This window comes from Anoplophora glabripennis, unplaced genomic scaffold, assembly GCF_000390285.2.
Source record: "Anoplophora glabripennis isolate ALB-LARVAE unplaced genomic scaffold, Agla_2.0 scaffold47, whole genome shotgun sequence".
In the NCBI taxonomy this organism is placed as follows: Eukaryota; Metazoa; Arthropoda; class Insecta; order Coleoptera; family Cerambycidae; genus Anoplophora; species Anoplophora glabripennis.
In genome coordinates this window covers 1,281,166-1,297,241 of record NW_019416342.1, presented here as the reverse complement: position 1 = coordinate 1,297,241, position 16,076 = coordinate 1,281,166, and the positions used below count along the sequence as shown (strand labels likewise).

At 31.3% G+C, this 16,076-nt stretch overlaps 1 protein-coding gene across 2 annotated transcripts in view; it reads right to left on the bottom strand.

Moving 5' to 3' along the window:
• Positions 1–16,076, bottom strand: part of LOC108906407 (protein decapentaplegic) — a 62,268-nt gene that overhangs the window by 15,965 nt on the left and 30,227 nt on the right. The window contains exon 1 of one of the 2 annotated variants that reach the window (XM_018709642.1): positions 7,650–7,786. The exons of the other annotated variant lie outside the window; for it this stretch is intronic. The gene's annotated coding sequence lies outside the window, so the exon portion shown is untranslated. Of the gene's footprint in view, positions 1–7,649; positions 7,787–16,076 lie in introns of those variants that run through there. 2 annotated transcript variants of the gene reach the window in all.

Genomic DNA, 16,076 nt, shown 5'->3' with positions numbered 1-16,076 from the left:
ATATGTTTTTGTATTATCGATATTCCTAGAGCTTTGGAAGAATCTGCTTAAATGGGACGCCCTGTACACGGGTCTAAAATTGTTTACGTAATTTGAATTATTATAAAAATGTACCAGCCCAAACGATGCGATCAGACTGATAAATATTTTTTCAGAGTGAACAATAAACGAAACTCAATCGGTAAACACGAAGGAAATATGGCACGCTTATTTCCAACAATTAAATTAAGAAAATAAACCACCACACTCTAATTTTCCGCGGATCCCGCAACGTATTTATTGATGTTGAATGATTTCAAAATGCATTATCTGCCTACTTTGAGCGAGGCATGTAGCTAAAACTTGTTTTCGACAAATATTTTATAAAGAATCTAACTTGATATTAGCCACACCTATACTAAATTCGAGGACGATTTAAATATATCATGCAGCGGCCGAGAGATTGTTTATTAAATTCTTTGTTTAGAAACTGAATCTGGTTATCGAAAATGCCTAATACCACTTATCGCAGAAAAAAACGTACCTAGTAACAACACGAAAACAAAGAGGATATGCTCTTTATTATTCAAATTAGTTTTACGTATAATAAATGCACAAACCTATTATATTGCTCGAAATTAATAAGAAAATAGCAAAATACAGGTACATCGATTTTCTTTGAGCCCTGAGAGTAGGATGCGCAGTGGCAAAATTTCAACATTTCAGGGCTCAAGGAAATTTGACTAGTTACGACTATTTTTTAAAAGAAATACGCCTCTTTTCTATTTGAAAATCATTTTCGTTTGCCATATTGTTACAAATGAATATTTACGTATAATACAATATTGGAAAAGAAAGTGACGGAAATTTATTTTTTTCAAAATAGAAGTGAACATTTAACAGACAGGAAAAATATATATTTTATTAACTTCAGTATTTTTTACTCTACTGTAAATGTATTCAAGCTAATTCCCTAAAAAATCCTATTAACTATGAAGACAAACAGTGTTCTTTGATGCCAAAGTTTATTCTAGACAAAAAAAAAACGAATAAAATATAAGAAATATTTTTTCATTACAATGCAATACAATTGCAAATCAAATGAATTTATCGAAAACACTCAGTGGAGATTAATTTATATAGGTTGACAAATAATCGATTATGTTATAAAATATATAATAAAATAATATAATAAATAAACTCTGTCTCAAAATGATGGAACAATTAATTTTTTTCCAGTTGAAACTTAGAAAAATCTCTGTTTTTTCGCTTAAACAGGCATTCAGTTTTCAAAATAATTTAACAACGAATGAATTGGAACTAAAACGATTCACGTTTTACTCGTACCTATGGTCTTCTTGTGAATTTTATGTGTTTATCGATGTGTTTTTTTTTTTAGAAAGAAAAGCTTTAAAGTAACTAGAAAAAGATTAATAAAAAGTAGGTACGTTTTTTAAAGTACAGAAGAGACTATGATTGTTTGAAATAGTCGCGAGTACGACATAAAAGACAATTTTTACATTTTTTTCACAACTATGACAAAAAGTAGGTATAACGCTAAATTCGTCTTTAGAAGCTATATATTTATACTATAAAATATAGAGCGCCCTATTAAAAAAATGTCGGTAATGTTAGAGGTCTGTCTGTCGAATATCACAAAAATATATTAATGTGTAATTATAATTCATAGCTTGAATTCTTGCAGCGTTGTTTATAATAATTTCAATACATCAGGCAAGATTTTTTTTCATTACTACTATCTGGAGATATCATATTTTTATTTCAAGGTAACTATTAATTACTAGCTTATGTATAGCCTAATTTTAGTAAAATATCTAGACATTACTTATATTTTTTACGTTATTCTTTTACTTCATACATTTTTTTATTAGTATATAAGTCTACTTTTTTATTGCATTTGATATTTTATTTTTTATTGCTGTTAATATAAGCATAAATCTGTTAATATACATTTCTTTTTAGTTCAACATCATACAAAAAAAAAAAATAGATTACTATAGTCTGATAATAGCGATTAATTTGATACGAATAGAAATAATTGCCCAATTTATATTATTTTTATACAAATTGTATGCGGAGATTATGCACAATTAAAAATTTATTTTTACCGATTACTATTAGAGGATATATACATGTATTTCTCATTAAATTATAAATAATTAATAATCCGATGCATTCTTTTACGTTGGAATCTGGTTTCTTCCTTGAACTTTATTCAGACGCACCGTGTAGCTGTGGGTACACTAGAATTACTCAAGAGTGACGCATCGAAAAATGTTCAAAATGAATTATTTGTTTACCATCCCAATAGAGACTGCCGCTGGACGACGATAATTTATCCACAGCTCGAGTTGTTCTTTATTAATGAGTCGGTTTTCTGCAGATAATATTACAATTACCATTTAAATTTATACGCAATATCTTTTTTAAATACGACAAACACTGAACATCACAGATGACCGCCAATAGTAGTAATATCAACGTAACTAGTGCAGGAAAAAAGTCCTTCGATTTTGATACCAAAGAATCGAAACTAGAATTGTTCTACAATTTCAACCAGTGATAAATGTAGTAATAAGTCTGAAAATAACGGGGAAAATTTCAAGGCACGCCCCTATCGTGGTAAATTGTTACAGTAGTTGCGATAACAGAACTTTATTGGCTAATCCTCTTCTTGGAATTCTATCTCGACATTTATCCAATCTTTTCCTAACTTCTCTTGCAAAAACTGTAAATAGTTATTAGTGTTCAATACATTTTCATAAAAGTATGGGCCAATCAAATGCATTCCAATAATGCCATGGAGCTCAAAATTCTTTTTAAATTTAATGCAAAAGTGGCCTGTCGTATAGAATTTCTAGGATTTACCTCAAAATATTGTAATACCCTATAAGCTTTGGTAATATCGTACACACTGATTTTAATATTCTTTTCCCCTTTCTTGATGAAAATGCATTTTCCTTAGCACGCAAAATTCGTTCTAATCTGGCAAATATTTTTGGGTTAACAGCTTGACGCTCTGGATATCTCTCATGATATAAGTTAGCAGCTCTTCTGGCATTTTTTGACAATCACCATAATTTAAAATCATGTCAACTTTTTCGTTGTTTGTGAAAATTTTTTAATTTTTAGCAACCACTTTGTTTATCATGCAAGAAATAGCGTTTGACAGAAAAATATGTAAACAGACAGCAGTTTCAGTCATTGTTTTCACTGCAATGTTGATTAAATCCTGACTAATTCCAATAAAATAGGATACATTTTTGTATAATGTTTGTTATTGTAACTTTTTAAGGAGATGAGATAGAGAAAAAATTTCTGCACAGAAATGTTCATAAAAAATAGATAATTTTAGTTATCATAAAAAATGGGTAAGTTCGTTGAAAAAAAAAGTTGACGCTATTTTTTTATTTTCCGAATTTTGAAAAAAATGTTTTTCAAGTGCAAAAAGGACCTTAGCGAGTCCCTATTCACGCCATCTAAACAGATTTTTACTGTAGTTTTTCGTTTGTCTGTTATGAGCCCGAGACGCGAACCTTGGGACACCCTGCACATACCTATAAGTTGTTTATGAAATTGTGTATTCAACTGTGACAAACTTTGATATATTTTTCATTACAGTTTGTGAAAAAGGCATCCTTGAAACAGTTTTTGACACGATATTGCACTTTTTGAAATATCTGCGTCAGAACTGTGGCTGCTTTGATATTGATAACTTTTTCCCTTATCCTGTAGTTTTGCTTGCAAATTGACATACCTAGTTATATATCAGCCTGTAGATATGAAGTTCATTGATATGTTTATAAAATAATTACCGTATAATTTGTAAGGGACAGATTTGTGCTTAATAATGAAGAAATTAATACAATACGAAATAACTCATTATTAGTTAATTATTTCCATTCTTGTATACGATCAAGGACTACTTTGTAGATGAAAAGATGCAGCCATTTATAGCTATACAAATTAAAAGTTGCCATGGTTTAAAAAAATCAATACTAATACTTAAAGAAATTCTTCAAAATGTCTACAAATTTGGGCGCTACAAAATTACGCAGGATTTTAAGGACATGATTGTTTCTCTTATCACATTCTTAGTTATTAGCATCATTGTACACGGTTATTCTTTTTAACTGCAATGACATTTGCCTGTTTGCAGTGTATTGTTGATTACTATTTGCAAGGAAGAAGAGAACCACGATTTCGTCTACTGTAAATGTCATAACTAAATATAAAAAAATCCGGACATACATGGTGACTATTTAATATATTGGTTTATTAACATATACAGGTTTCGGTTTCCAATTATCATTTTACGTCAGAAGTCTTTTATTGTTTATCACAGTTTATTAATGTTTTATTGATGCTTGTAAGACAGATAATAAAAAAGCTAAATTATAATCTTTTACTTTTGGTACTGTTCCTCTAAAATTGATTTAACCAAGTTGATGATGAACTGCAATATCGAAAAAGATGTGGCAAACATCGTTGAACAGTAATTATTTCTGTGTAACGTTCCAAAACAAGTAAACAGACGCGCGCTGTTGTTTTCAGTAACCCGCTCCGCTAAATTTCGTAAATTGGCGAGTAAACAAATTAATAGAGAAGTAAACAGTATCAGCGTCAATCAGTCTGGGTGATTTATTTCCCAACTCCGCAATTGTTTAATGTGGTAATTAAACATGCCATTCTGGATACCTTCATTTTTTTTTGCTTCGCTTAATGAAAGTCGTATATTAAATAAAGTATAATTCAACTTAATAGCTCTGCGATAATGGGTAAAAAAATAATTTATTACTAACTTGCACACCTGCTCATTACAAACAATAATTAATTAAAATAACACATTTAAAAATAGCGAATATTAATATTAAATTAAATACTTTTCCTCGAAGGCCAGACCTATGCTTGGTAAATGTTGAATATAAGTAAATGATGTTGATGCAGAGGCGCAGAGTCAGAATGTTTCGGGTTCACACAATTCATTCAAATAATTCCAATTTTTAAATGATCTATGTTCTGTGACTGGAATAGTGATAAGAGTCAAGAAAATTATTCAGAAAATTTAATTATAAATAGTGGAACTTTCAATTTATTTATGGAAGATTTCAGATGATTCATGGAATTCATGATTAAAATTCTTATTATACTTGAACGTAATAACTCTTGAGTAAAGAAAACTAGTAAATGTGACAAAAATGATAAAAATAATGGTAATACTGAAGAAACACTAGTCTTACCAAGCTATTGTGGTTGCCAGGAATATTCAAATATCTTCAACTACCAAATATGTGTATAAGAGTAGATGTAGAGACTATAGTTGTTCACAAGACAATAGCTATGAAACTACTAAAAAAGTAATCCGTAACTTGGTTGTCGGATAGTGCTTCTGGAAGATACGAAACCCATTTATTTTCGTCCCTTCACGAGACCGTTTCATTTTTAGAGTGGGGGTTTCTAGAAACAATCGAAAACAAATTTACGTGGGTTTCACCACCAATGTTAACGTCATTAATTAACTTTCATGTAAACCTTTTTTTTTTTCAGAAACTATAACAGAAAATGCAAAGCAAAATTTTTTTAGAATTATTGCAGACATCTGTCTAAGACTGTATGCCCTTTTGAGTTTCATGATATCAGGATTCTCTGGCCGAGAAAAAAGCATTTTTTAAGATGCGCCACTGCGTGTTCTAAACAGCTCTAGCGTAAGTTGGCTTTGGTGAGGTCAAGCAAGTTGACTTGGACTTGTTCACCTTTTAGTAACGACTGGAGAAAGCTGACTGCCGTCTTCAGCTCGCGACTTCCAAAACTACATAACATTGTTATAACTTTTATTAGGATCCAACGTGTCTGTCGTAGAGCCAGATTCTCGATTGGGACAGAAATCCACGTAGAACGGGCAGGTTGCTCGCGACTGCAAGCACCTGTCGAAAATCCACGGTCTTAGAATTTAGACGATAGTTCTAACCGCTTTCTGTTCGAGAACAAAAAATTATTTTTATTCGCAAGTGTAAACATTAAACACAATTCTTTGGCAAGGTTAGCGAAGGAAAAAAAACGATTATTAGATTTGATTATGCAATACATTTGTGGTATCTGAATAAAAATTTGATCGTGCTAAATAGTTTTGGCGCAATTATTTTTTCACTTTAGTAAACAGCACTTCCAAGTCCGATGCAAAATGTGAGATTAACCTTGTATATCACTCAGTATTACCTGAGTGACATTGTGGCAATGATTAAACGGAAACGTAAGACGAAGGTTATAGTAAATTTATTAGATATAAACAAATATATGATTCTTCAGATAAATGTGAATACCTACATTTAACGATTGCAATTATAATTCGACGTAATTTTTCAACGTCTAATGCTGCTGGAACACTTGTTGGAGGACAAGAGAAAGTAAAGAACGCAAGTTAAATATTCAATGAAAGCAAATTCTGTGGATAACTGCGAGTTAATGTGGGGCCCAAATTGTCCCGATTAATGAACAAATTTAGGACCTGCAAAAATTAAACACTTTCCAAGCGGGTACTTTAAATATTATTTTAAGAAAATAGACAAACAACCTGGGCAAACTGGGCTATATCGATTTGAAAGTCTGCAAACTCCTTTAGGGTTTGCTAACTCTTGAAGAACAATGTCATAGGTCTGTCCAAGTTTGCTCACTCAATTACTACAATCCGCTACCTGCAGAGAACAACCTGCTAAATATACTTACATAATTCCCATATTGTGTTTGTAGGGTATCGAATATTTTATGTTTGACACACTTGATTTTTCATGGGGATTACGACCGGCAATTTGAATTAAACTAAAATCGTTGGTAACGGTTGATATATCGTTTCTGAGAATTATTATGGCCTTTAGGGGGTTTGTTCTTATTGCTATAAAGGTTGAATGTAAGTAGAACAAATTGCACCTGAACAAGAACATTTTTTCCCTAGTTTATTTCATTTCATGGCCTAAAGTGTATTAAACTTTGTTTGACAAACAAACTGTACACAAAATATTGATAAAGCAATTTTTCTATTATTATGGGATATTGAATTATGCAATGAGAAATAAAAAGGTTAAATTTCAGAAATATTCCGTTGAAAGGAGTTGCTTAGTAAGTCAATACGTCTGGAAAACATATTGTTATTACAATAAAATTGACTTGTGTAAAGTATACAAAACAATCGAATGCCTATTTACGGTAACTTGATCTCCGATTATAGGTTGCGCCGCGCCGAGCTGTCTGATGTACAAAACGCCATAAACACGATACCATACCTCCAGGTCTTTACTTTTACCCAGAAAATTAGAAATTCTCGCAACAGGTGCATGGCTTAGACACCTGCACGTAATTTAAACGAATCTGAATTGGCTACTTAACCCGAAAAATCTACGATGAAGTGGTTAGGGCGAAAATATAACTAAAGGCCCGTAATAGGATTAAGAGATTCCTTCGAGTGGGATGTAGGTATAAATTGAAAGGACCACGGTCGTCAGAGCCATTTTGACAAGTCATAAGGATACGAGAGTACGGTCTGTAACTAGCACAAGTAACAGGTTAAAAATAAAAACAAACCTCTGGTAAGTGGTATGCGCTTAACTAGGGTACGTCGGCCACTCGGTGTGGATGCGGTAAAAGAGTTAACTCACCGTGGAAAGCAGCAACAGTGTTAAATAATCCAAATAATGAGAACGGTGGCACTCTCGCACATCATATACACAAAATAAGGAAAGCAATTTGAGCAAGAACAAGTCACTGTGTTACAACTACGTGGTACTACGTTGAAGATCTTAGACCGGACTGATACTGATGGCATATTGCCACCCTCTACCTGTACCTGTAAAGGTGTGGGGTCTCAGATGGCCAATGAGAAAGGACTAAGGTTCCTGACACGTGCTTCCACAATGGTTAAGTACGTATTGTGAGGGTCCATTGTGTGCTGCTCCTTACAAAACAACCACACAATCGTGCATGAATCTTTTCACGGATCAAGATCAAGAAAAGTTAAGATTCTAAATTGATGCAGTTGGCCAGATGGCTCGCCTCGCTCATTTACATCAATTATGAAGTGGTCTAAGTCTATTAACTTTTTCAACTAATTTAAATAAGTTGTTGTTCAATTGGACTTGTGCTAGTTTTAATTGACTTATTTTCTTAATTATTTCAGGGAGAGGCGAGATAACGCGACCTCTCTCTTGCTGATAAATTAATGTAGGATACCCAACTGACAGGGATACGGCAGCGGATAGTACTGCCCACAGGGGGAGGGAGGAACTGAACATTTACTATTCATTTTTGCTCGTATACTAATTATTTAAGTATACACGGCTAGTAGTAGGTATACACATTCTGATCAAACAATATTGCTTATAAAAAAGATAAAGAAAAATACAAACAATAAAAAAATTACAATAGGTAAAATATCAAAAGGCAATGTATAATTTTTTGGCGTTTAAACATTTAATTAACAAATACAAATATTTTACATTACTAATCTGATAAATATATACAGGGTGTTAGAAGTTTGACTGCCTTAATTTTAACAGACGATAGAATACATTAAAATAAACAAAACAACCTTATATGACATGGGTCCTAAACTCAACCATTTCCGAGAAAAAAATTATCCTGTCCAGCAATACGCAATTCAGTTGGTATCTGGAATTGGACCTTGTTGGAGTGTTTCTTGCGTACCACTATTTCCTTTTCGTGAGGTGTTTTCCGGCGAGTGAGCGAAAATTGGATTCGAAGGTGTCGTGCGTGCATTGAAAATGGTGGTGGACATTTTGAGCATATGTTGTAGTTTGTTTTGTATTTGTGCGTTTAAAGATTACTGAATTTTGGTAAGTTCCTAAATTATTTGTAATACGTATGATTATTTGGACGACGTGAATCTTTGGGTACTTAAATTACATATTTTTCAAATTCATAATTTGATTAAAAGTTCCTGTTTTAAGAGATTCATAATTACTAAAATTCGAGCTAAAATTTAAGCACAACACTATCTTCGTACTACAAAGTCGATACATTTTATTTTATTTATTTAAAAACAGTCCCCATAGGTATAGTGTGTCCAATGATGTTCAAATTTTAGAAAAAAAGATTTGGGAACAGGTTGATTTTAAAGCCTCGTCTTATCCTTTTTAATTAAACATGTCTTGTCATAAGTTCTTAATATTTGTTTGTCAGCTTAGTTTAAAGGTATTAAAGTAATTTAAATTTAAATAAAAAATGCAGAATACTAATGGCGCTGTATTTCGTGTTAATATTTGTGTCAAACTGATCAAAATTTCAGGTTATTGAATAATTTCAATATGACATTGTGAGCATGAATAACATTCAGGAAAAATTTAAGCACATTATTGGTAAGAAAATTGTGAATAAAATTAAAAATCAAACCTGATAATCTTGTCGATTTACTGCCATGCTCTGTTATTGCTGTCACATTGACATCAATAACAGTTAGTAGATACAAACTTCTGTTGTGCTTGAACTATTTTAAAACCTTGCATTTAATTAGAAAAAATTATTTAGTACCCAAGAAATCCATAATATTTAAAGTTTTGGAAACAGTTCTGATTTTTACAATGAAGCAATGAAGTCATATAAAATACACCATGACATTTTACACATCAAAATACTTCATTTAATGAGACTTTAAGAGACTTTTTACAATTAATTTGAATTATCTTAATGCATTTATAGCATGCAAATAAAATGTTAACTATATAAGTGGCTGGTGGATATATTTTTTAAATATTCTTAGATTTACCGCGATGGCATGTTTTGAATAAAATAGCTGATATACTATTATCTACAACTCTTATGGAAATTCTACCGCACAGTAAGCTATTAATTAGTTTCAAATAACGAAGCGCAGCATATACGGTTATCTATTGTCATCGATAACTGTGCTTCTATGTCTCAGTTTCCACGATAAGTCCCACAAGAAAAATAAATCGTTGCGTTTACACCGCGCATTTTAATTATTCTCAATTATTTAGCAGTCATTTCTTTTGTGTTGATGCATGACCCGCAATCTCCACACATTTAAATATTTTGGATTGCGTGGGCAACGGACAGCCAGAAGAAGTACAAGAAATCCAAATTCCGCTACTCGTTTTGGTTTTAAGCAAAAACTATTTGACTAACTAAACATACATATGTATTTTTTATATCTTATGAACAACCACTTGCTTAAATCCAAGGCATACTTAAGATCTCTAAACTTTTAATTTATTTTGAATGACGCTTCTCCATGTTCTGTTGTTTCTCTCATATGCCAAGAAGTTTAAACAAGTCGAAATTTGTTAAACCAATAACAACTCCTGGGGCAGCTTGCAAATCAATATGTAAGATTTCGGCAAGTATGGTGATACTCCATTGGTTGTTATTTGATCTCAGAATCCACCATCCACTTACAATTCAAGGAATTAGTCATATTCCTTTTGATAGCGACCAAAAAGCAATTTCCCATCAGCAGTCGCTTGTCCGTGTATATTCAATATTCGCGGAAAATCTTTAGTGACAGACAGTGGATATGTCTGAACTTATTTGGAAATAGACACATTATTAAACACAAGTAGAATCATTTTGAGTAATAAAGTTTCTGCTTCTTTTCAATTCTCAATCACTTAGGAAGTACAAGGTGTTCTTTTGTAATAGGTATACCCCCTGTAACTTTTATATGGATTGTTTTAAGTATGTTAAATTTGACATAGTCGATTTGATGGAAGGAATTGCATTGTTGGCAGTTTGCTAATATTTCAGATGTAATAAAATACGTTATTTTTTATATCGTATATAATTTATTTGGAACTTTACTTATGATTATGGTGATATTAGGTTTGACGCAGTCCAATGTGTTAAACAAAGACCCAATTACCAGGGAAGTAGTTCTCTTTTTCTATCACATTAGTATGCTTATGATCTATTCTTTTGGCTAATAACAGAGATAGGTTATTATTAAACGTTATTTCATCTCAATCATAAGAAAATGTTTTATTCAAATAAGTAGGAACACTCAGTATTCGAAGTAAACATAAATTTTCCTAAATGTTATATCTGAAAAAGTGGTAATTTGGCAATAATGAAATTACTGTCACCAGATAGGCCATATTCTTTTCCCCCTACATATCAAATTTGATATTAATTAAGGCATTTGCATAATAGATATAGGTGTGCTATTATTAAGTATTTATTTTTTATTTTTTTGTAAAAGTAAGTGTAGACATAAATTAGCTTGCAAACTATCGTTATGTAATAAATTTCTGAAAATTAAAATTAATAAGACAGTAGTATACTAACAGAAATGGTCAATAAAAAAATAATTACATTTTAGTGTCAATAAAATGTATAATTTTACTAATTTATCTACTTGTATCTTCAACACTTCAGTCAAATTATCAGCAATATTAAGCACTTATCAGCTACATGTACAATTTATTTTTCAAATTACATTTTTTAAATGAATTCATTGAGAAAAATTTTTTTGCCAAACACTGCTCATGATAATGTTTTATCATTAGGACAACTATCACACAATTATTTTAATTCCTTTCATTTCATGGGGATTACTTTCAACAAAGGTACGTCTAAACTTTGGTGTTGACACCACATTTTTCGAGATTAATTTGTAATCTGAACCATCAAAAGGGTTGGATTTTGCTAATGGACATTTTGTACTTAACCAAAGAAAATATATAATAATCACTAATCGCTAGTCGTTAACGAAGCATGTTTATCTTCAAACCTAAAGCTAGAACACTAACCAGCGTAATTATATGTCGATTTGAACCCAGAAATGTTCTTGCGCTTAAGTATTTTATAAGAAAGGAACATCATTATTAGGAACTGTTTAATGAACTAGAATTTGTTGCATATACATTGTTTAAAGCTGCCAAAATGCGAGTTTTTTACTTAAAGACGAGCGATTATTTGTTAAATATTAAATAAGTAGATTTTGATAGTAATTTATGTGTTTTTATATCTTTTATTTTACCCTAGTAGTATCATCAAAACGTAAATGTAAACGATTGGAAAATGCAATTTGATAAGTAAGCCTCTAACTTTATTCAGTTTCTTCATTAGATCAGCTAAAACAGTTGCCTAACAATTATATTCGTTGTATGAAATTACATCTGCAATAAATCTAAAACTCATTAATGTTAATAACAAGGTTTTTAGTATAAAAAAACTATACTATTCAACAAAGGAAGAGGCAAATAACTTGTCTCTTGAGCACTGGGTTCCTCTATCTCAACGCAAATAAACACGTATCTCTTTATTTTCATAATGCGATCATGATTAAACCGAAATAGGCAGCCATTAGCGGAGCAGGTATTAAAAACGTATTTAATTACGATGACTAAATACCTTAAACCAATTCGAGCATATCACGTATACACGCCAAGTACGATTAAACTATTAAAACATTGTGCAGAAACCATAAATTAGTTTTTGTTGGCGTTTTCGGTAGCTCCAAATAATTTTAAGCCATTATTGTATAATTTACGTCCCGAATTGATTAAATCGACCTATTATATCCAGATGAGTTAGCAGAAATGGTCCCGATGAAGTGACAACTGACTTTTTTCAGTCTAATCGTAAACCGGATTTAACAAGCTAATTATAAATGTCTGCGCTCATATGTACAGAGTGTGAACAAGTATCTTGCAAGTATCGATGAAAGGAAAAAATCGTTGATTTGGTTTACTAAAAATACGTCAACAAACAGCGGAATACTTTGATCCAATGGAAGATATATTTATCTAGAAGTATACCAATTTCGTAATTCTTTCTTCCCATACATAATTCAGATGTTAGCGCAGTTTTGATCGATCAACGTCAGTTAACTTAAGAGATGTATGAGTGACAATAAACATTATGTGCTTTTGTGCTTAAAAAGATCAAAGAAACTAAAACTCTGCAGTTAAGAAATGGTCTACCTAAAATAGCAAGTAAATAAAATGATTATTGTATTGTTATTCCTAGTTTTATTGCAATATGTTGTTCAAGGAATTTAAAAATAATCAGTCTTTACTGCAAGTAATTGAGCTTACCAAAACTTGCTTTGTATATAAAAAAATCTTGCAAAACTGATGAGTCACGATATACTTTCGTGATTTGGTTCGTCATATCATAAGTTACAAACATATTACTTATTTTTTGCAAATTGTTTTTACGTCCTAAGCAGTATTTTCAAAATAAGTACCTTAGAGGTTCGTGTTAAATAGAAAAGATCAGGATTACGACAAGGCTTGAAAACAATAGCAGAATTTCTTCGGTATTACCTGCATACCCTCTGAGCAAAACCACTGGAAGTCTCTAAGGATCATTTTAAACCTCAGTCTAGTAACTCTTTAGGAAGAAGATATGGTAGAATAGGAAAATAACAGGTGCTAAATTATAATCTTACTCTGTCTACTTCACAAGTCATACTCTTTGTTGTTTCAAAAATCTCGAACTGCTTGTATAGGAATACCATTCAATTTTTTCCCAAGTAATTTAATTAATTTTAATGCCTTTGCAACTTGTTTATTCTTCGATATAAAGCAATGACAATAATATGCTGTAATTCGAACGAAAAATTAATTTTTCTTTATAAAAAGACACATTTTGATAAAATCTCGATTAACATATACAATCCGTACGATATTTGTTGAGACAGAATTCCAAAAAGACCTCTGCGTCACTTTCCTGGAATTAACCGCATTCGACACCCGTGATAGAAAGACATTGGCTGCGTTTTTCAGTATAATTTCTTATTGAAATAAATCAATGAAGGTGAAAAATAAAAGAAATTCATTTAATTCCCAGTCGATGGTCAAGAATACCTGAAACAGTCTTTTGTTTGTTGACTTATGTATTTTTTTATTGGTAAAGAGTCTGAAAAAAAAACGGAAATATTTTAAGAAAATTTTTTTGTAAAGGTATACTTGTGGTGTGCCACTAAAACACATCGTCCCAAAAAAAAGTTTTTGGGCAAAATATCAGTGTCTAATGGTATATAGGGTGTTAGAAGTTCGACTGCCTTAATTTTAACATAATAATACATTAAAATAAACAAAAAAAACCTTATGTGCCATGGGTCCTAAACTTCCCTAAAAAATTATCACAATCTCCAACTTAACTGCGTGCACAGAATACCATAAAATACAATGTTTATCACTTTATGCTTAATTCTAAAAAATAATTAGCGTTGTAATAAATATAAAATTCGATAAAATTCATTCAAATTGGATTCGAAGGTGTCGTGCGTTTAAAAATTACTGAATTTTGGTAAGAACCTAAATTATTTTTAATACGTATGATTATTTGGACGACGTGAATCTTTGGGTACTTTAATTATGTACATATTTTTCAAATTCATAATTTGATTAAAAGTTAAGTTCCTGTTTTAAGAGATTCATAATTACTAAAATTCGAGCTAAAATTTAAGCTCAACACTATCTTCGTACTACAACATCGATATATTTTTTATTTATTTAAAAACTGGAAAACAATTGACTTGAAATTTACTAAATGTTTCACAATAATAGTTGTTTACATTTGTTTCGTAGGACAAGTCTGCCACGTGCACACGTGGTGTGCATCAGCAGGAAAAGCGCTGTTGTCACGTTGTGATGAAACTCTCCAATATTAATACTCGCTGTATTTTGAAAACTGTTAATCTTACACCTCTGTAATATACAACTTTTTTGTTCATTTATTATTACTCTATGTCATGCTGAAGTAATGGCAGTCAAACCTTTTACACCCTGTATAAGTCTTGTAATTGTTTAAAGAACCAACATTGCAATCGCTTATGTATTTCAAAAGAGTGTTATCACCTACTCCCACACAGGATATTAAATCTCACTCGCCCTGTACAAATACTGTTATGAATAGAATATATTTTACCCATTTATTTCTTTGGCAACCACTTGCTCAGTTCGTTCATTTTGAACATCGAAAAAAATATAAGCCTCTTGCTGAATGTCGCGGATGTGGGTATGATATAATGGCAAATCTGACGTAAACAACGTTTCACATTTGCGCGTCAATTTAAAAATTAAATCACTATTACTACGGTTACAGTAATTATAGTAGTAAGATATATAATAGCTGTGGTGTCGTTACTCAATCACACCATTTTAAATTGTCGTAAATAATGAATAGGTTTATAAATTCAACAATCTACTTTATGATTTAATTTGCTATGTTAAATCTCACTTCAAAGCGTGTATATAAATTAATTTTTATAACGATGACTATTGAGATTTTTTCATTTTTGCGTCGAAAGATATAAAGAAAACGAACTTCAATGAATTTAAATTAATGACCGTGGAATGTCATGAAAAATATTGACAAAAATGGTGAAGGATCCAGGAATAGTACAAAATTTCTACAGACATCATCGAACCAATTCAATCAATAAAAAATGTACATCTTTTATTAAAAACCTGTGTTTTCTATAAAAATTACTTCTTGCGAGAATTTTGGGACAACCTTTAGCAACGAATAAAATCGATTTTTAAAGAAATTCTTATACAGGGTGTAAGAAGTTTGACTGCCGTTACTTCAGCATGAGACAGAGTAATCATAATTGAACAAAAAAGTTGTATATTACAGGGGTGTAAGATTTACAGTTTTCAAAATACACCGAGTATTAATATTGGGGAGTTTCATCACGTGACAACAGCGCTTAACCTTACGCCACACAGCTGGTGCATACGCGTGTGCACGCGGCAGACTTGTCCTACGGAAAAAATGTAAATAACTACTACTGTGAAACATTTAGTACATTTCAAGACATTTGTTTTCCAGTTTTTAAATAAATAAAATAAAATGTATCGAAAAAAGTGATAAACATTGTATTTTATGGTATTCTATGCACGCGGTTGTGTCAATATTCCTTAATTAATCAAACTTTTGTACATTAAGATGGAGATTTTGATAATTTTTTCTCGGAAATGGTTGAGTTTAGGACCCATGTCATATAAGGTTTTTTTGTTTATTTTAATGTATTCTGTAGTCTGTTAAAATTAAGGCAGGATTAACTTCTAACGCCCTGTATATTTCACATTTCAAGTATC